Source organism: Marmota monax, unplaced genomic scaffold, assembly GCF_021218885.2.
Source record: "Marmota monax isolate L192 unplaced genomic scaffold, Marmota_monax_Labrador192_F-V1.1 WCK01_AAM20220418_F8-fsc00022, whole genome shotgun sequence".
NCBI lineage: Eukaryota > Metazoa > Chordata > Mammalia > Rodentia > Sciuridae > Marmota > Marmota monax.
In genome coordinates this window covers 15192256-15211542 of record NW_026695215.1, presented here as the reverse complement: position 1 = coordinate 15211542, position 19287 = coordinate 15192256, and the positions used below count along the sequence as shown (strand labels likewise).

General features: G+C 43.6%; 1 non-coding gene across 1 annotated transcript; it reads right to left on the bottom strand.

The window, feature by feature from the left end:
* Positions 1–5239: 5239 nt before the first annotated feature.
* Trnat-ugu (transfer RNA threonine (anticodon UGU)) lies at positions 5240–5312 on the bottom strand. The gene has a single exon. It is a non-coding gene; the product is annotated as a tRNA-Thr (tRNA).
* Positions 5313–19287: the final 13975 nt, after the last annotated feature.

Sequence of the window (19287 nt, the reverse complement as noted above, 5' to 3'; positions counted from 1 at the left end):
GCATTTCAGCATTTCTGATAAGGGATTGTGGATTTGTGGATGCTTGAAATGTCCAATTATTGTAAGAGTTTTTTAAAATTAGACTTTTCATGTTGAAAAGATTTCAAATCCACAGAAGTTGCCAGAAAATTATACTTAACTTCCATATAACCTTCATTTCTTGTTAATCTCTTAACACATTTACTCCTCCACTCCCGTGTGTGTGTGTGTGTGTGTGTGTGTGTGTCTGTTAGTCATAATAATGATTCCTCAAAGATGTCTGCATCCTCGTCCCCTAGTCCCACAAGCTTCAGAATATGCTGTGTTTTACTGAGAGGGAAATTTATGGTTGCAGGGGAAATCTCCTATTCAGCAGATTTTAAGATAAAGCAATGGTCTTGGGTAACTCAGGCGTGTGTCCTGTGCAATCTCTATCACAGAAAAGAGAGGAAGATGCGTCAGAACAGAGAAACAGCTTTGTGAGAAAGACTGAACCAGCCACTGTGGCTTTTGAAGATGAAGGAGGCCATGAGCCAGGAATGCAGGCAACTTCTCAAAGTTGGAAAAGGCAAGGAAACAGATTTTCTCTTGGGACTTCCAGAAGGAAATGCAACCCTTCTGACACCTTGATTTTTAGCACAGTGGGACCCAATTGCAACTTCCATAACTATAAAATAATAAAGTTGTGCTACTTAAAGCCTCTACATTTGCAGTAACTTGTGTTAGTCAGCTCTCTGTCGCTGTGACAAAAATACCTGACATAATCAGCTTATAAGGATTAAAGGTTTATTTTGGTGCACAGGTTCAAGGTTTCAGTCCATGGTCATAGCAAGGCAGAACAACATGGTAGTGAAGGAAACAGATGGCAGCCTGGAAACAGAGAGAGGGAGGAGGAACCAGGGTCCCAATATCTCCTCCGAGGCTGCCCCCGTGACCTTACTTCCACCCGCCAGGCTCTACCTCTTGAAGTACTAGTGTCCAAACCTTTAACATGTGAGTCTTCAGGGGACATTCAAGATCCAAACTGTAGCACTCGTTAAGATTTGAATACCATAGGCATGTTGTTTACATATTTTCAATTTTCTTCACTTTTTAATTCAGTTCCTTTTTCCCAGTTAAGGATAAGTTACAGAGGGCACAGTGACACACACCTGTAATCCCAGCAACCGAGGAGGCTGAGGTAGATGGATTGTAAGTTCAAGGCCATTCCAGAGAACTTAGTGAGACCCTGTCTCAAAATAAAAAATAAAAAGGGCCGGGGATATCGCTCAGCAGTAAAAGCACACCTGGGTTTAATCCTCAGTACTGCCAAAAAAAAAAAAAAGTAAACCACAGATATTAGCATATGCTCTTATATAACCATAGTGTGATGCTCTAATTCCGGAAAATTGACATCCGTGCAATCCTCTTACTGAAATACAGCCCATACTCAGAGGTTGCTGATTATATTGCAAAAGATCCAGTTCAGAACCACAGTTTGCATTTAGCTGTTAGGTCTCTTTATTCTCCTTCATCCAGGAGTGCTCTTAGTCTTTCATTTTTATTTTTGAAAGCACAGACCAAGCCTTTTGTAGAGTGGCCCCTGCTTTGGGTTTGTGCTAGTTATCCTGGGGCTGTGCACTTAGGGAAGGAATATCATAGGAGAGCGATTGTGCCGTTGCAAGATATGTGGACAGCTGATAATTAAATTCCTGAAACAACTAGAAAATAATTACCAAGGCAACCTAATTCTCAACTTTGGTGAAATATAATTTAGGGGAAAAAAAAAACTCACCCAATGTTTCTGCCCATCATCTCCCTGGTTGAAAGGTTTAAGGAAGAAAAATGGCTTGAAAAACATGAACAGAAATGAAGAATTGTTGTGGTCTTTGGTGAGGATGAAGGACAAATTAAATGTAATTTGAATAAAAAGATTCCCCATGAGGAATACTTGCCCTTTCACATACGATTTAGTACAGTCGTATACATATCTCCAAATTTGTGCTGCATATTAATGATTTTATGATTGAATGCTCCAATTTAGCTAGAACAAGATCATGAAGATGAGTACTTCCAAACTCCCTACCCCACAGGAGAGCAGTCTGCAAAAATAGTGACACTGTGTCTTTAAAACAGTTTGATCCTGGTCTTCATTGCAGTTGTGGTCAGTACCCTCTTTTTATCCCCTCTCACCCCTCTCTGCTGTTGGGGGATGAGATTTCATGCTGACTTGAGTGGGCATTAGCACATACGCTTTGTCAGATCACACGGGAAATCAAGGATTTAAAGTAATATTGTGTTTATTGGTGCAATTTCCTCTTTGTTCCTGTGGGTTTCACTTAAAAGCGGTTGGGCCATGCTCAGTGGCCCACACCTGTAATCCCAGCAATTTAGGAGTCCAAGGCAAGAGGATCACAAGTTTGAGGCCAGCCTCAGCAATGTCCCTCAGCAACTTAGCAAGACCCTGTCTCAGAATTAAAAAAAAAAAAAATTAAATCACTGGGATGTGGCTCAGTGGTTAAGTGCCTCTGGGTTCAGTCCCCTGTGCCAAATAAATAAATAAAGCAAGCAGTCAAGGCAAAGAGAACACAGCCTGCCATAGCCCACCCAGGTCCCCTCCCTTAGTTCTCATTCACTGGAGATGTGTTCTCAGCCTAAGGAAGCCCAGGACACACTCATCAGCTTTCTAGTTTATCCTTTCACTCCCATTCAGCAAATGTTTACGGGATTACAGAGAGATCCTGGCAGAGCTCACTGGAGCTTGGAACCCTCTGCAGCAGTTCTTCAAGGTATATCATGAAAGCCCACTGTTTTGTGCCCCTGGTTCCTTCTGTGGGGGTCAGAACAGCAACGATCTGTAGGTAGCGCTGGCGTTCCCCGCCGCACCCCTGAAGGTTCTCATTTGGGAACTGAGACTGATTCCAAAGTCACTGTGCCACACCGAGAACGATGCCCAAGGAGGCCGTGAGCGCCTTGTCCCTGTGTGAGATAGGGGAGGGGCACATCATTCAAACTAGTGTCCCCAAAGAGTGCCAGAGGTTCGGCATGATCTGCTCGTTCAGACGGGTCTAGTCCAAATCCTCAGTGGAAACCTTCCAACTACCAAATAGGGATGTTGAAGCCTCCACCCACAGGGATGCTTGGATATTCAATCTATAGGAAGCCAGGAATTGTAGGTCCTCCATGGCCCCTGCCTGGTCCCCTTAGAGCAAGACAATCACTGTCCCCTCCTCTAAACCTTCTGTCTTCTAGGCCTGTGTTTAGAGGAGCTTCTGCCAGTCTCAGTTTTTCTTTTTTCTTTTTTTTTTTTTTTTTGCTTTAAAGAAAGCTTTATTTACTACATACATCCTAAGAATGTACTGTAAATGGAGCAAGATCTAAAAAGCTTTTCAAATACAATGCAGCTAAAAGTAACAACTAAACTAGTAGCACGTGAAGCAGAACTCTAAAACTTTTTTTAAAAACATTTATGTAGTTTGTTCTTAACCCCTAAAAAATAAAAAGTTCACATTTCAAGTTATAAACTTACCTCAGTAGTGTACATGAAATGGTTTTGAAACAATAGAAACAGGTAAGACCACAGAGAGGAGGCTCACTGATACTTAACTGGCTGTCACCAACGTTTGTTTTTAAGGAAGTTTGGTAGTTGCCATGTTAAGTTACCGTTTAAAAATTTTTTTTTCTTCTTTGCAAATAATTTACCAGGCACATGTAAAATACAGTAAGAGCACTGGGTCAGAGTTTCATCCAGTGACCCTCTGTGACAATCCTTCACCGGAAGGAGAGTACTTCTTTCACACAGTCAAGGGATGAAGATCTGATCCAAATTGCTTTTTGTTGGATTAGTCATTTCAACAGATTCCGAGTTTGGATGCAGCTTGCTGGGTACCTCATCAGGAACATTGCACTATCACTTTATGTCATTTAAGAATGATGGAAAGGAATGTCAGGAATGTTTAAAGGCCTTAGCAGGCACTCAATAATTTTATAGAATAGTTAAATAAATATTCCTTATATATATAAAAACTCATCCCATCAAGATGGGTGGGGGAAGGCATTTGGGAGTCTCTTAATTAAAAAAAAAACTAAAAGTATTTGCTAAGGGCATGATCCTATTATTAATCCACAAATAAGAATTCAGCCATCAACAGAAATACAGTGAATGGAATGATTTGATGAATCTCTAACATGACATAAAAACACCACTGTGGATCTGCTACCTATTGCACACCGCACTTCCTGGATAGAGCCTTTTCAAAATTCCAAGTTGACGTAGTTCATAGAAGAGATGACAATCTTAACATTTTACTGTATTTTACATTCACTTTGCTAAACAAAAGCCCTTAAATAGGCACAAAACACTGCAACAATATATTTACTTCCTAATAAAGCAAATCTTTTTAATAACATTGAAATAAAATGGTTTCACTTTGCATTAAACTCTATACCGTGAACTTCAGCAACATAAAAAGACTAAAAAGTCAGCATGAGAAGATATTTACAAACTTTTATAAAGCTCCTTCAGGTCTCTCCTCCTGGATGTGCGGGCCGCACTTCAGCTCAGCCACCGAGTGCACAGCTAAGGAGGAAGTCTCAGTTTTTCTTCTTTCAAGGAATAAAAAAAATATTGCATCAGAAAGGAAAGAATTGGGTAGAGAAAACATTTTCTTTATTTTTAAGAGAAAAATGCATAGGAAAGCAACAAGAGGGATCGGGAGAGTAGCTTGAGTGTTTATCTGGTGCCTGCGAGGGAGAGAGATCATAGTGTCCATCGGACCCTTGCCTGACATTCCGCAAAGCCACGCTAGTGCTAGAAGACAAAAGAGTGGGTCAGTTTTTCTGGTAGAAGAAATATGGATTGCTGGGCATTTCATATCGACTCCTCTCATGCCGTTGCTCTCGGGAATGGCCGTAATGAACTCCTTCCTGCATTTGATTATCAGCCAAGGGCTGGCAGTGGGACCGTGTGCCTAAAGAGAGAGTTCTTTCCTGCTCAGCTGTGTCACATCTCAGCTGAGTGGCTATTAGCAGAAGTGTACCAGAGGCATTCCCTCTCTGTCCTTACGATATGAGCAAAGTCTCATTAGGTTATGATGTCATGTTTACCAAGCATTCATTACCCAGCCCAAGTTCATTGGTGAGTACCTTAGGAAAAAAATGCACGCCACTGGCTAGGTGTTTCTGTGTAAAACAGAGATCACACGTTGACGATAGTCCTTATTCTTTGCTAGGTCTCTTTGAGATTTGGAAGTAAAATTATTTTTTTTAATTTTATTTTTTTTGGTGGTCCTGGGGATTGAACCCAGGGCCTTGTGCATACAAGGCAAGCACTCTACCAACTGAGCTACAACCCCAGCCCCCTGGAGGTAAAATTATTGAAGGCCCAAGATACGATGGTGTGGCACCAGCAATTTCCTGGGTCGTCTTCTAGCTCATCTGGGAAAAGAGGACAATGATGTCTGTCCTCCCGGAGTTGCACCTGAGATCTAGAGGAGCAGGAAGCATCCAGAAGGAAAAGGTAAGTGTGTGTTTGCATTCCAGGGGTGGCTCTTTGCCAGCCATGTCCAGCCTGGGCAGGCCACTGGCTTCCAGGGTCTCAGGGAGTCTGAGCCATACGATTAGTCATCAGGATGCTGGAAAGGACACCCGATGGGTGTGGGCCAGGTGCTGGAGACCCTGCAAGGTGTGAGACAGTCCCATATGACACAACTGTCCTGCGCTCCACAAGGGTTCCCAGTCTCCTGCCAGAAATCTGCATCCATGAACAGTCTGGTCATGATGATCTGACCCTTGAGCTCTGTTTTATATGTAGACATAAAATATTTTTGTGGGTTTTATATACAATGCATTTTCTAGAAATGTTTTCTACTGTATAAATCAAGATAAGCTTGGTTTTTGTTTCATTTGCATTTCAGAAAGTCACAAGACCAGTGACAATATCACTGTCTACTGGAGTCACAAATCAACCACCTCTGCATTTGGAGACACCAGCTGGCTGTGAGTCTAGTTGGAGGGGTAGGCATCTGGTTTCTTCATTGTATCCAAGTATAACTGTGCCCCCAATCACGCATACATTGAAATACATATTTTTACAAATTCTTTTTATTTCTCTTTTATAATAGAAGCCTCTTTCATCTGTCATTACAGATGTTCCCTGACTTGACAATTGCTCGACTTTTGGTTTTTGACTTTACAATGGAACTGGTACTTTCTCAGTAGCAACCATACTGGAAATTTAGAATTTTGATCTTTTCCTGGATTAGCAATGAGGGGTAGGATAATCTTTTGTGATGCAGGACAACAGCAGTGGGCCACAGGTCCTGGTCAGCCACAGGATCAGGAGGATAAACAACCAATACCTACAGTGAGCTGTGTTACTAGGCTATGATGTTTGGTGGGTTAGTTATATTAAATGCAGGAGCGTGTGTGTGTGTGTGTGTGTGTGTGTTTGAGACAGGGTCTCACTAAAAACTTGTGATCTTCCAGCCTCAGCCTCCTGAGTCTTTGAGATTACAGGTAGGTGCCACTGCACTCAGATAGCATCTGTATGTTGATTTGTGAATTTTATTTCATGTGAATTTTATTTCAAAGTCACGATAGGGGAAGTCTTAATCAGGGAGGTGGAAAGCCTCTGAATGGGGAACTCAGTGAAGTTCTAGAATTCTCATTGCTTCTACTTTTGACCCTCACCTGCCTGCAGCAAACTACCTAAGTGAGACTTAGGTCTGAAACAAGACTGAGGTCTGTTTCTGCCTCTCCGAAATGAAGTCCACAGAAAGGCAATTGAAGCTGGCAGGGCAATTCCAGCCGCCATCAGAGACCCGGCCTCCTCCTACGCTTGTGTCCTTATCTTTTGTGCCAGGCTTCCATTTTCAAGGCTGGGTCCAAGAGGACTTTAGAGCTCCAATGACTGTGGCCAAAGTCCAGACAGGAAGCTGGGGATGGGAGGAGGGCCATGGGGGACCCTGCAGCTGTCTGTCCCTGCAGCTTACCCAGAAGTCCCATCCACAACTGTGCTCCAGTCCTTTGGCCAACCCCCACCTGCAAAGGAGGCTGGGAAATGTAGTTTTTTTAGGCGAGCAACTTGTTCTCCAAAATTAAGTAGTTCTGGTAATAAGAAAGGAGGGAAGGATAGTGGAGTGTCATTTTGCAAATTGAGCTGCTGTTGCTGCTGGTGATCTGTAGAAGGATGGCCCTTCCCAGGCTCAGGGAGTCATCCAAAGAACAAAGCCCATGAAGTCCAGAGACAAGGATCTAATTGAAGCCCCCCTGATGTGTGGCCACCTTGGCCAAGTGACTTAACCTCTGAGGTTCATTTTCCTCTTGTGCACAATGGTGGCAGTAACAGCACCTACCTCCTGGGGTCATCATGAGGTTTAAGTGCGAACTTGTTTGTAAAGGCCCTACGAGAGGCCCTCGTGCCCACTCACCCTCCTCCACCCCCTCTCTCACTCACCAACAGCACCCAGGGGTCCTCCATAGGACAGGTGGCACGCTCTTCCAGATAGAGCGTGGGGAGCAGAGGAAGCAGGTCCCTAGGAAAACCCTCGCCTCACACCTGTTAGCTCTTGGCCAGCAGCTCTGCGGGAAGGATGCGGAGACAGCTGGGGTTGGTTTTTCTGGGCTTTTCTCCATGATCCTTTCCGGCAGGGCCAGCCAGAGGCCAGGATCTTGACTGCAGTGAAGTCGGTTTACAGCATCTGCCTCCCCCGGGCGCCACCAGAAAGACCGGGAAGTGGATTGTGACAGACGGTGGCCCACTTCACATCCAGAGAGGACCGGCTTTTAAATGACTGTTCTCTCCAGCGCTACTTAGGCCAGAGGAACCAGCGCCACCTGGGGACTTGATACTTCTAGGGCTGGTACAGGACATGTTCAAGATAAGCCCGTGATGTCTTGTACCAAAGAGCACAGAAGCTACCAGGAAGGCAGGCCCCGTGGAAAGGACACAGAGGACAAAGGGAAGGAGTTCTCAGTGGCCAAAATAAGATGACTTGAGCATCAGAAAGAATAATGATTAAAATATATGGAGGAGCTGGGGTATGGCTCAGTGGGAGAGTGCTCACCTGATATGCGTGAGGCCCTGAGTTTCATCCCCAGCACTGTAAAAATTAAAAAAAAATAGTTAAAATATACACATATGGAAATATATATTTTAAAATATTCTTTAAGTGATACTGGAGACTTATCGTGGGGTTTTTTGTTTAAGATTGATAGGAAGGAAAAGATTGATAGGGAATAAGTCATCATTCTGAGAAAAAGGTAGACCAAAGAATGAAGTAAAGGTATCTTACCAGGGCTGGGGATGTGGCTCAAGCAGTAGCGCACTCGCCTGGCATGCGTGCGGCCCGGGTTCAATCCTCAGCACCACATACAAACAGAGATGTTGTGTCCACCGAAAACTAAAAAATAAATATTAAAAAATTCTCTCTAAAAAAAAAAAGGTATCTTACCTTTACTGGATGGACTGTATTTCAAAGTATCAATTAGTTGATGGGCAAAAATTTTATCTTTAAAAAAGAATCATTAAAAAAAATAAAAGCAAGAAACATAATTGAATTAGAAAACCACCATTTTGCAGCCCCTATTGAAATAATAGATCTGAAAAGCAACAATCAATGCTGCTTCAAATGGTTTTAACCACCTGGTTAAAGACCAGGGCACCTGAGGGGTAATCCGGGAGGATCCACCTGGACCCTGTGGCCAATTTCAACACTGCCCCAAGTGAAGCACCCAGATGTCCCGTGATGGACCCTGTGCGTCCAGCTGCAATGCTGTGGAAAATACCTACCACCACCATCAAGTTCTGTGTAAGTCCCTGAACCTGGCTCTAACTAGGTCCCTACACCTGATGTTAGCCAAAGGCCAAAGAGCGATCTGTCCCAGCCTCTAGCGCATCCACCACTTGACAGGAAATACAAGGGGCAGAGAAAAGACCCTGAGGACACAGTCTGCCAAGTCCAGAAGACTGGAAGTTCTGCAGGATTAGTGGCTCCAGGTCTTCAGCAAACACATGATGTGGGACAAAAAGTGGGAGAGGATATGGTCAGAGATTATAATTAATGTAAAGGACATTAAAGACCCTTAAGCCATATGCAATGGAAGGAACATCATTAGACACCAATTTGAGGAAAGAAAAAAAAAACTACAAAAAGACATTTTAAGACAATGGGAGAAACATGAACATGTTTGGGGTATGTAAGAAATTAGCATAATTGGGGGATATGATAATAGTATTTTGCAAATGTTTTTTGAAAGTATCTATTTACTTATTTATTGGTACAGGGGATTGAATCCAGGGATGCTTAACCACTGAGCCACATCTCCAGCCCTTTTTTATTTTCTATTTTGAGACAGGTTCTCACTGAGTTGTTCAGGGATTCACTAAGTTGCTGAGGCTGGCTTTGAACTTGTGACCCTCCTGCCTCTGCCTCCCGAGCCACTGGGATTACACGCCCTGCTGAAAGTCTTTATTTGAGGGTGAAATATTTGTCTAAGATTTACTTTAAAATGCTCCAGGAAAAAAGAAAGAAAAAGAAAAAAGTGGGGATGGAGAGACTGGTTGGGACAGGGAGCTGGGAGCAGTTTGCTGTGGGCTGTCCTCTGCCCCTGAGGCCTGCCTGGAGCAGCCAGGCATCAGGACTGGGGAACGCAAGTAGCCCACCATCTTTATTTGAGGTTTAAAAGAAGAGGAGTCGGGGATGTGAAGGTGAAACAGGGGAAGGAGAACCAGGGGCCTAATCCCAGCTGCCTGTTGTTTGCTCACCTCCCTGAAAAGCTTCAAGCAAGCCGGATCAGAGGCCCCGGGCCTGGGCCTCATTCACCTCCTGGCCCTGCTCCGTGATGGCTCAATGGGATGTCTGGGCCCCTGGAAGTTGGTTGGCCATCATCTCTGCCATTCTGCTCTCAAGGGGCCAGCATAGCCTCTCCTTGGCTGGCTCGGGTCACCTCCACATCCCTGTGACCCAGGGACTGAATATGGTGAGAGTCTGGCTCAGTGGGCTGTCCTTCCCAGAGCCAGGCAGCGCCACCTGAATCCCAGCAGGCCATGAGCCGAGCAGGGAAACCAGGCTGCTGTCACCAACAGAGGAGGGGCTGGATCCTCCAGAGAAGACACAAAGATGTCTCCCTCTCCCTTCGCCCTCACGGGCCTCCAACCCCACAGGGAGACGGGGCTGCCCATCCAAGGACTCAGTGGGACCCACAGAATTCCTGGCACTCAGCAACACAAGTGTGGCTGTTCCTCCTCCACCCTCGCGGATGGAGACAGTGGGTACCACAGGCTCCCCTGGAGACGGCAGGTGTGTGCCTCCTGACAGCCACCATGTCACCACAGTCCTCCTTGGTGGCATCAGAAAGGCCGAGATTTAGCAAGACACTGAGGTGGGGTTTAGGCCACCTTAAGGAGTTTGCAAAATGTGTTCAGCGGAGCCACCAGTCACTTGGACCAAGTATACGGTCAAAAATTGTTTCTTTTTTTTTTTTTTTTAATGGTCAAAAATTCTTTTTTTTGTTGTTTTTTTTGAACTAGGGTCTGTGTTTGCCCAAGCTGGCCTTGAACTCCTAGGCTCCAGCCGTCTCCTACCTCAGCCTCCAGATCAGCTACAAGCAAAAGCCACTGAAATCAGTTTAAGCTCTTTTTTAAAGAAAAACTGATTTAAAACATCTGAAAATATTTCTATTGCGATAGGACTCTGTCCCCCAAGCTCTTGGACAGATCCCTTCTCTGGTTTCCAGTGAGAATTCTAATGTTTCCTGGCTGCTGAAACCACAGGTTGAGGAATTTTTAGTGTTTTGTCTTTCTGACCTTGGAGAGAGTCGTGTGCAAGAGGCCAGGAGCTCAGCCTTCACGGTACAGAGAGATCTGGTGGCATGGATGGAGAACACAGGCTTGGGGTCCTTGGACAAGCGTTTCTGAGACCAGTGTCCTCATTTGCAAAATGGGGGTTAGAAGTTGGCTGAGAAATTTAAAGGAAGAAACTGGTTCTTCCCCGGCTCAGGACTTCCACAAATGACAGCGCCCTTCCCCTCCCATCCATGCTTGTCTGAGGTCCAGGTCCTTGGTAGGGACCGGGCTGTGGCTGGCCTCCTTTGTGTGTCCCCTTTGTTCGCCATCTGTCAGGCCAAGGCGCCTGCCATCTGAGCCCAGCCTGCTCCGCCCTCCAGCCTAGGCCTGCAGGGCTTCCCTCAGAACAATGCCCAGGCCGCCTCTGGACCTCAGGGACCTCAGGGACCGGTCAGGCCTGGCCTTTGTGTGGCCTGTCAGCCTCAGAGCCAAGCCCAGATGGGCCCTTGAGGAAGGAGAAGGGGGGCAGGAGGATAGCGAGGCCCTGGGGAAACACAGTGATCTGGACACCTGGCTCCCTCGATGTGCACACCAGGCCTTGCCCAGCACTGTCTCCCCGCAGGGATGGGTCAGACTATGTGTGGGACCGACCAGGCCCAGGCACAATAGTGTCTGGATTTATGAGAACTTTACCCACAGCCCATCTGTCTCCTTCGAGCCATTTCCTTCCTCATTTTTGGACGTCAGCTCACACACTCTGTTTTATTAGGGCAGTTCCATCTCTCATAGAATTTTCTCCTACTGACTGGGTATTTTCTGAGTGAGGCTCTGTCCAGGAGAACGTGTGGGCAGGGGTGTGTGATTATGTACAGCAGCCCAGGGGAGAGGCAGAGGAAGTAGGAAAAAATGAAGAATCGTTTCAAATAATTAGGGGAAATCATTCCGTTTTGATATGCATGCATAACACGAGACTTGGGACATTTAGGTCTTAATGTTTCAGAACAAAATGAGTAAAAAGTCTTGCAAAATAATAATCATCATCAAAAATAAGCACATTTGCCTTCACAGAGAAAGAAAATCAAATGAGGGCCTCACAAAAGAATTTACATTGTGCATTTGATCATCCTTCATAAGCCTGTGAGGCGGGCAGTGTCATCGCCTGAGCAGAACAGAGGAAAGCTGAGAGAAGGTGAGTTGGCTAAAGTCACACAGCTGGCAAAGGCTGTGCTCGTCTCAGCAGGCACCTGTGAGACACAGAGCACAGCGGCTGTAGGGCGTTGTCACTACTTGCTCATGGGTGGGCTGTATCACACAGTGGGCCTCAGTCGTCTTCTCCGTAAAGTGGGGGTATTACTCACCTGCTGTCCAAGGTGGTCCTGAGCCTTAGGTGAGATAACAGACAGGGAGGAACTTACAGTGTATACAGTAGGATGTCTCTGTGTGAATGCTGCTTTTTATCCTGGGCCCATGAGCCCTTTTACTTCTTTTAATTGGCTGCGTTCAGAGTTGGGGGTGTGGACCATCATGGCTCCCGTGTCTCCCGGAGGGAGAGGGGGGTGAAAGGAGGCAGTTCTGGCCAGCAGAGTGACCACGGGGGTCTAAAGAGGAAGAAGCCCATGGTGAGGAAGAGGAGGAGAGGAAGATGAGGAGGTGGAGGTGGGCACAACAGGCTAGAGCAGAGGGATGACTCAGAACCTGGGGACAGAGCCACGTGCATAAATGGAAGAGAGCAGACCACAGTGACCTTGGGTGCCCTGCAGCTCACACATATACCCACTGGTTCTCCAGAACTTTCCCCAGCCATCCCCAGAACAGCCAAGGTCTCCAGCAGGGCTTGTCCTCTTCCGGTCACTGTGGAATCTTTCAGAGAACAGCTGCTCACTTGGATGAAATCCAGTTTTACCTATTTTTCTTTTTGTGTACTTCTCTAAGGAATATTTGCCGAAATCTAAGTTCAAGAAGATGTTACATAAACCCTCCGGTCCATTGTGAATCAACGTTTATATTTAAGATTAAATTTCTTTTTTGTGCATGTGGATATCTAAACGTTCTAACATTCTTTGTTAAAAAGATCATGTTTTCTTCATTGGCTGATCTTGACACCTTTGTTGGAAATCAATGGACTATCTATGGGGTCTATTTATGCTTCCTATTTTGTTCCATCGATCTGTGTCTATTCATAGGCCAATACCACACTGGCTTGATTATTATGACTTTATAGTAAGTTATAAAACTAAGTAGTGCGAGTCCTCTGGGTTGTTCTTCCTTTTCAGAATGTTCTTGGTTATTCTGAGTTTTTAATTTTTTTTCATTTTTTAAGAATCAACTTGTCAATTCTGAAAAGCCTTTTGGAATAATTGTTGTTTTAGTTTTTTTTTTTTCATCTCTGTGACCAGAAGACCTGATAGGAACAACATAGAGGAGGTAAAGATTATTTGGGCTCAGGGTTTCAGAGGTCTCTCAGTCCATAGATGATCAACTCCATTGCTGTGTACCTGAGGGGAGGCAGGACATCATGGCGGAAGACTGGGGTGGAAGGAAGCAGCTCAGGACATGGAAACCAGGAAGCAGAGAGAGAGTGCATCACTCACAGGAACAGACTATAAACCCACTTCCTCCAGCCACACCCTTCCTGCCTACAGTTATCAACCAGTTAATCCATATCAGTGGATTAATCCACCGATTAGGATACACCTCTCATAATCCTTTCACTTTAATTTTAAAAATCCATAGATGTCAGTATATTGTTTTTATGATGTTATTCAATTTTGAAATTTAAAAATTTTTTAACTATGAATTGTGACTTTTTCTTTAACCATGAATTATTAAGAAATATGTTGCTTGATTTCCAATTTTTCATGAATGTTACAGACATTCTCTGTTACTGATTTTTGGTTTAACTTTGTCTCATTCAAATGATTTTACTCTGCATGATGTCTAGTCTTTTAAACATTTTGAGGTTTGTTTCACAGCTGGGAATATGGTCTCTGTGCATGTTTGTTCCATGTGCCTTGAAAAGAGAATATGTTCTCTTCTTTGGGGTAGAATGTGCTATAAATGTCAACGAGATCATGTGGGTTGATCTCTGTGGTTTCAATGTATCCAAGCCTGTTCTATGGCCCCTGGTATGTTCTACCTTGGTGAACATACTGTTGTGGTGCAGACAGGAGGGATCCCCCAACAGCTCATGTGTGGCACAATGCAATAAGTTTAGAGGTGAAATGACTGGGTTATGGGAGCCTTAACCTGATCAGTGCATTAATCCACTTGCATGGATTAACTGTGGTGGTAACTATGGGCAGGTAGGGTGTGGCTGAAGGAGGTGGGTCCCTGGGGGTGTGCCTTTGAGAGTTCTATTTCTGTGCTTCCTGAGGTCATGTCCCAGGCAGTTCCCCACCCCCCCCGTGACACCCTTCTACCTTGTGTTCTGGTGTTCTGCTCCATCTTAGACCCAGAGCTAGGGAGTCGACCATCAATGGACTGAGACCTCTGAAAACGTGAGCCCCCAAATAAATTTTTCCTTCTCTAATTGTTCTTGTGTGGTCTTTTGGCCACAGCAGTGAAAAAGCTGACTAAAGTACATACCCTGGAGACTGAATGGTGTATATTCTATAGGCATCAAATACAGTGTTCTATAAATATTAGCCAGGTTAACATAGCTAGCAGTGCTGGTCGGATCATTCCTCATTCAGGGGGTAGTTATTCTATCATTTTTTTTTTTGGAAAGAGGTGTTAAAATCATCATCTGTGACTTTGGAATTGCCTTTTTTCCCCCCTTTAATGCATACTTTTGCTTCATGAATTTTGAAGCTATATTATTAAGTCTGTACATATTTATGATTGATATGTCTACATGATTGATGACCCCTTTATAATTATTAATGGACCTTTTATCTCTGCAATACTCTTTATCTCTGCAATACTCTTTGTTTTTGCTTTGAATAGGCTTTATACTATTAATATGGTCACTGTAGCCTTCTAGTACTTGGTGTTTGCTTGTTACAGTTTTAAAAATCTACTTTCTTTCAGTTTCTCTGGAATTTTATTTTAAAGCCTGTCTTATAGGCAGCATTTATTTGAGTGTATTTTAAAAAATATACTCTGACAATTTTTATCATTTAATTAAAGAGATAGTCAAAACATCTGATAGGACTGTTTATCTAGTTGGTGCGTTGGTCAGCTTTCCATTACTGTGATGAAATGCCTGAGAAAAATAACTTAAAGAAGGAAAGGTTGATTTTGGCTCATGGTTTTAGAGATTTCAGACCATGCTCACTTGGCTCTGTTGATCCTGGGGGCTGTGGTGAAGCAGACCATCATAGAGGGGAGGATGTGAGAGAGCAAAGCAGCTACCTCATGGCAGCTAGGAAGCAGAGGGAGAATGCAGCTGGGCACAAGGACATGCCCCCAGTGACCTACACCTCCAACAAGGCCCCCCACTACAGTTCCCAGTAGCACCACCAGCTGGGGACCAACCCTGCAGCACATGAGCTCTTGGGGGCCATTCTAGGTTCAAACCATCATAGTTGGATTTAGGTCAATAACTTTATTATTTCTTTTCTGTTTTTTCTATTTTTAAACTTTAAGAGAATTTTTCCATCCCTCTTTTCCTATCTTCTTTCAAATTGAGTCTATTTCCCTCTACCTCCTAAAGAGGGAAGAAGAGGACTTTGGGCTTTTGTTTTCCGTGCTGGGAATAGAACCCAAGGCCCTGGACATGCCAGGCAAGTGCTTTATCACTGAGCTATATTCCCAGCCATTTTAAAAAGAAAAATTATTCTGAAACAAGGTCTAAGTTTCCCAGGCTGGCCTTGAACAAACTTGCAATCCTCCTGCGTTGACCTCCCGAGTGGCTGGGGTTACATGCATGTACAACTCTGAACTTAAGAGTTCAGAGTTTTTTAACTTTTACTTTTTGAACATTCCATTTTGATTTATCAATTGACTTTTATCTAAATGTCTTGTTTGTTTGTGTGTTTGTTTGTTTGTTTTTGCAGTGATGGTGGTAGAACCCAGAACCCATGGCCTGGTGCATGTAAGGCAGGTGCTCTACCACTGAGCTACATTTCCAGCTTTGCAGTTCTTTTTGTAGTTTCAGTAGGAACTATAATATTCATTCTTCACTCTTCATAGTCTCCTCTCTCCCTCTCTTTCTTTCCCACTCTCCCTCTCTTTTTCTCTCTCCCTGTCCCTCTCTCCCTCTCATAGTCTACTTAGGGTTACTCTCATACCTCCTAACTCATCCTTTATGCCTTAGTTGTTACATATATTGCTTCTACACATATCATAAACCTTATAAGGTAATATAGTTTTTGTTTAGACAGTGAATAAGTTTTAAAGCCATAATAATAGCTTTCTGTATTTACCCATATATTTACAGGGATGATACTTTTCATCTCTTTCAGAATGTCCAAATTTCCATGTAGTCTCATTTCCTTTCACCTTGAAGAATTTCCTAGAGTTTTGTCTTTGTTTTTGATTTATCAAGTATGTCTGCCAGTGATCTGTTCTCTTATACCTAAGACAAATCTCTCTTTTCACTTCATTACTTGAAGAATACTTTCACTGGATATAGGGTTCTAACTAGATACTCACTGATACTTGAATCATTTTCCCCTCTCTATATTACTTTTTTTTTTTTTATTTTTTGGTACTGGAGATTGACCCCAGAGGCTCTCTTTCACTGAGCTCCATTGCCAGCCCTTTTTATTTTCCATTTTGAGACAGGGTCTTGCTAAGTTGCTGAGGCTGGCCTTGAACTTGGGATCCTCCTGCCTCAGCCTCCTGAGTTGATGGGAGTATAGGCATGCACCACCACACCCAGCTAGTATGTCAATTTTTTTCAATCTTCTTTCAGAAATTTTTCCTTTATCTTTGGTTTTATCAAGTTGACTATGGTATGCCTAGATATTATTTTTTTAAGAGAGAGAGAGAGAGAGAGAGAGAGAATTTTTTTAATATTTATTTTTTAGTTTTCGGTGGAACAACATCTTTATTTTTATGTGGTGCTGAGGATCGAACCCAGCCAGGCGAGCACGCTACCGCTTGAGCCACATCCCCAGCCCTAGATATCATTTTTAAAACTATTTATGCTATTGTTGGTTCGCTGAGCTACTTGAATCTTCAAATACATATCTTTCACCAAATTGGAGTCATTTCCAGCAACCAATTATTTGCTAGAAATAAATATATTTATTTATAGTATATTTTCTGCCCTATTTTCTCTCTTCCCCTCCTCTGCAACTACAAGGACACCTTTTGTATAGTCTCCTAGGGCCATGCATCTTTGTTCACTTCTTTTTTTTTCCCTCTTCCTCTTATTCAGATTTGTATTAGTCTATTTTCTGCTGCTATAACAAAATACCACACATCAGATAAATAAATCATAGAATTTCACTTGTCTCGTGGTTCTGGAGGCTGAGAAGCCCAAGACTGCATCTGGTGAGGACTTCTGGCTGCATGACAACATGGTGGAAGAAGAAAGGAGCAATCCGTGTGGCCTAAATTCATTCTATGATAAGGAGCCCACTCCTGCAATAGCTAACCCATCCCCATGACAGTAACCTAAGCCATTCATCAGGACAACTAAATCTCCAGGACAAACCATAGCAAGACTGAGTGCTTTCTCTTGAGCTATTGTCAAGGTCATGGATTCTTCTTTCATTTGAATTCTTTTTTAAAGCCCAACTGGTCCTTTTTTTCTAACTTCACATATTATACCTCTCCTTTCTAGATTTTCCACTTGGTCCATGTTTACAAATGCTTCTTGACTTATGAGAGGGTTCTATCTTGATAAATACATCATAAATTGAAAATATTCTGATTTGCAAATACCTTCAATACCCCGATAAACACATTCTGCACCATTTCCTTTTTCCTGCTCCTTTGGGACTCTAAAAAATCATACCTTCTAGTGTCCCTCTATTTACAAGTGTTGTGTCCCGACAAGCTCATTGTGAAGTCAGTCCCTTGTAAGTTGAGGACTATCTATGTGTTCCTATATATATCCTGATAGTTCATGTATTTTTCATTCATTGTGAGTATATTTTCCTTTACATCCTTGAGTGTAGTTAAATAAAATCTTATATGATTATTTGAACATCTAGGTTATCTGAACGTTGGCCTCTTGGGGGTATTTTGTTTATCCATTTTCCTTGTTGGTTGATGGGATTTTCCTTATTTTCATATGTCAGTTAATTTCAGTCTGTACTCCCAAGCTTGTTGAGACCGTTAGATTCTGGTTTCTATGTTTGTTTGATTCTCAGTGGGCAAGTATCTTTGTTGGATTCAAATTACAAATTCTATTGCTTGACTGGAAGCTCAAATCCCAGTTCACTTCCATTTTTCTTAAGTAGGCTGCTCACAATCTATCCAGGATGCATGGGTTAGGGATTGTACTGAGATTTGAGTAGAAATTTTGCACAGAATGTGGGACTTTACCTCTCTAGATGTCTTCTTTATGGGGTCCTTCCTCATTTTTCAATGGCTACCATTGCCCTGAACTCTGTCATAGTTTTTCAGGACAGAAAGTCTACAGATTCCTTCACAGAGGTTTTGCTTCCTTGTCTTTTAATTGTGTTGTTGCTCTTGTTAAGTTATTTTAGGAATAAAAATTAGCAAAGTGTTTGTGCGAGTGGGGTCATTCCTGGCAAAGGACCAGCATGTGCCAAGACCCAGGGTAAGAGGGGAGATTGACAATTTGAAGACCTGGGAACAGATTAGAGCATGACAAACACAGAGGGCTCTCAGAGGACAGGGCGCCACTCAGCAAACTGTGTGGTCCAGTTTAGGAATTTGTTTTTCTTTCTTCTCCCCTTCCTCTCACCCATGTCCACGCAGGTGACAGAATTGGGGGTCCTGTTCGTGGAGTGGGCTGGCTGTGAAATAAAGGCTGAGAAAGAGAGGGCAGTGGAGAAAACCACAGGACACAGAAAGTCATTTTTAAACAGCGGGGGAAGGACAGGTAGCCAATACTAAGGATCCAGCTTCCACACTAGAGAGGGAGATGGAGCCCGCACTTACTTTATTTATATAGGGGAATATAAAAGGTTTCGATGGAATGTTCTTTGCCAAATAAGGCAGGAGGTAGGCTGTCCACTTCCCAACGGGTTTTGCCCAATTCCAGAGCTCAGAGAGCTGTCCCACTATAGAGCAAAGACAGAGATCTCGGGCCTTGGGCAATCTGATGCACACAGGAGAGCCGGGGTAGTTCCTAAGGAAAATACCTAAGTCTCCATGGCTCAGTACGGAGTGAAGACCCCTCAAGTAGCTCATGGGAGACTCCCCACATCTTCCTCATCTTCCTTCTCCTCTTAGCCCCTTACTAAATTATTATGGAACTTCCTCATGGGTATAACTCCTTGGCCCCTCCTCCCCACACCAGGCTTGTTCCACTGCACAGACATGCCACCATAAAGGTCTCTCACATACCCTTCCAGAACTGTTCCACAAACACAAACTCACGGGTACAAATAGAGTTTCTTCTTAAGAAACAAAACTGGTGTGTGTGTGTGGCAAATGGGGTTGGGATCTTATGCACAGTG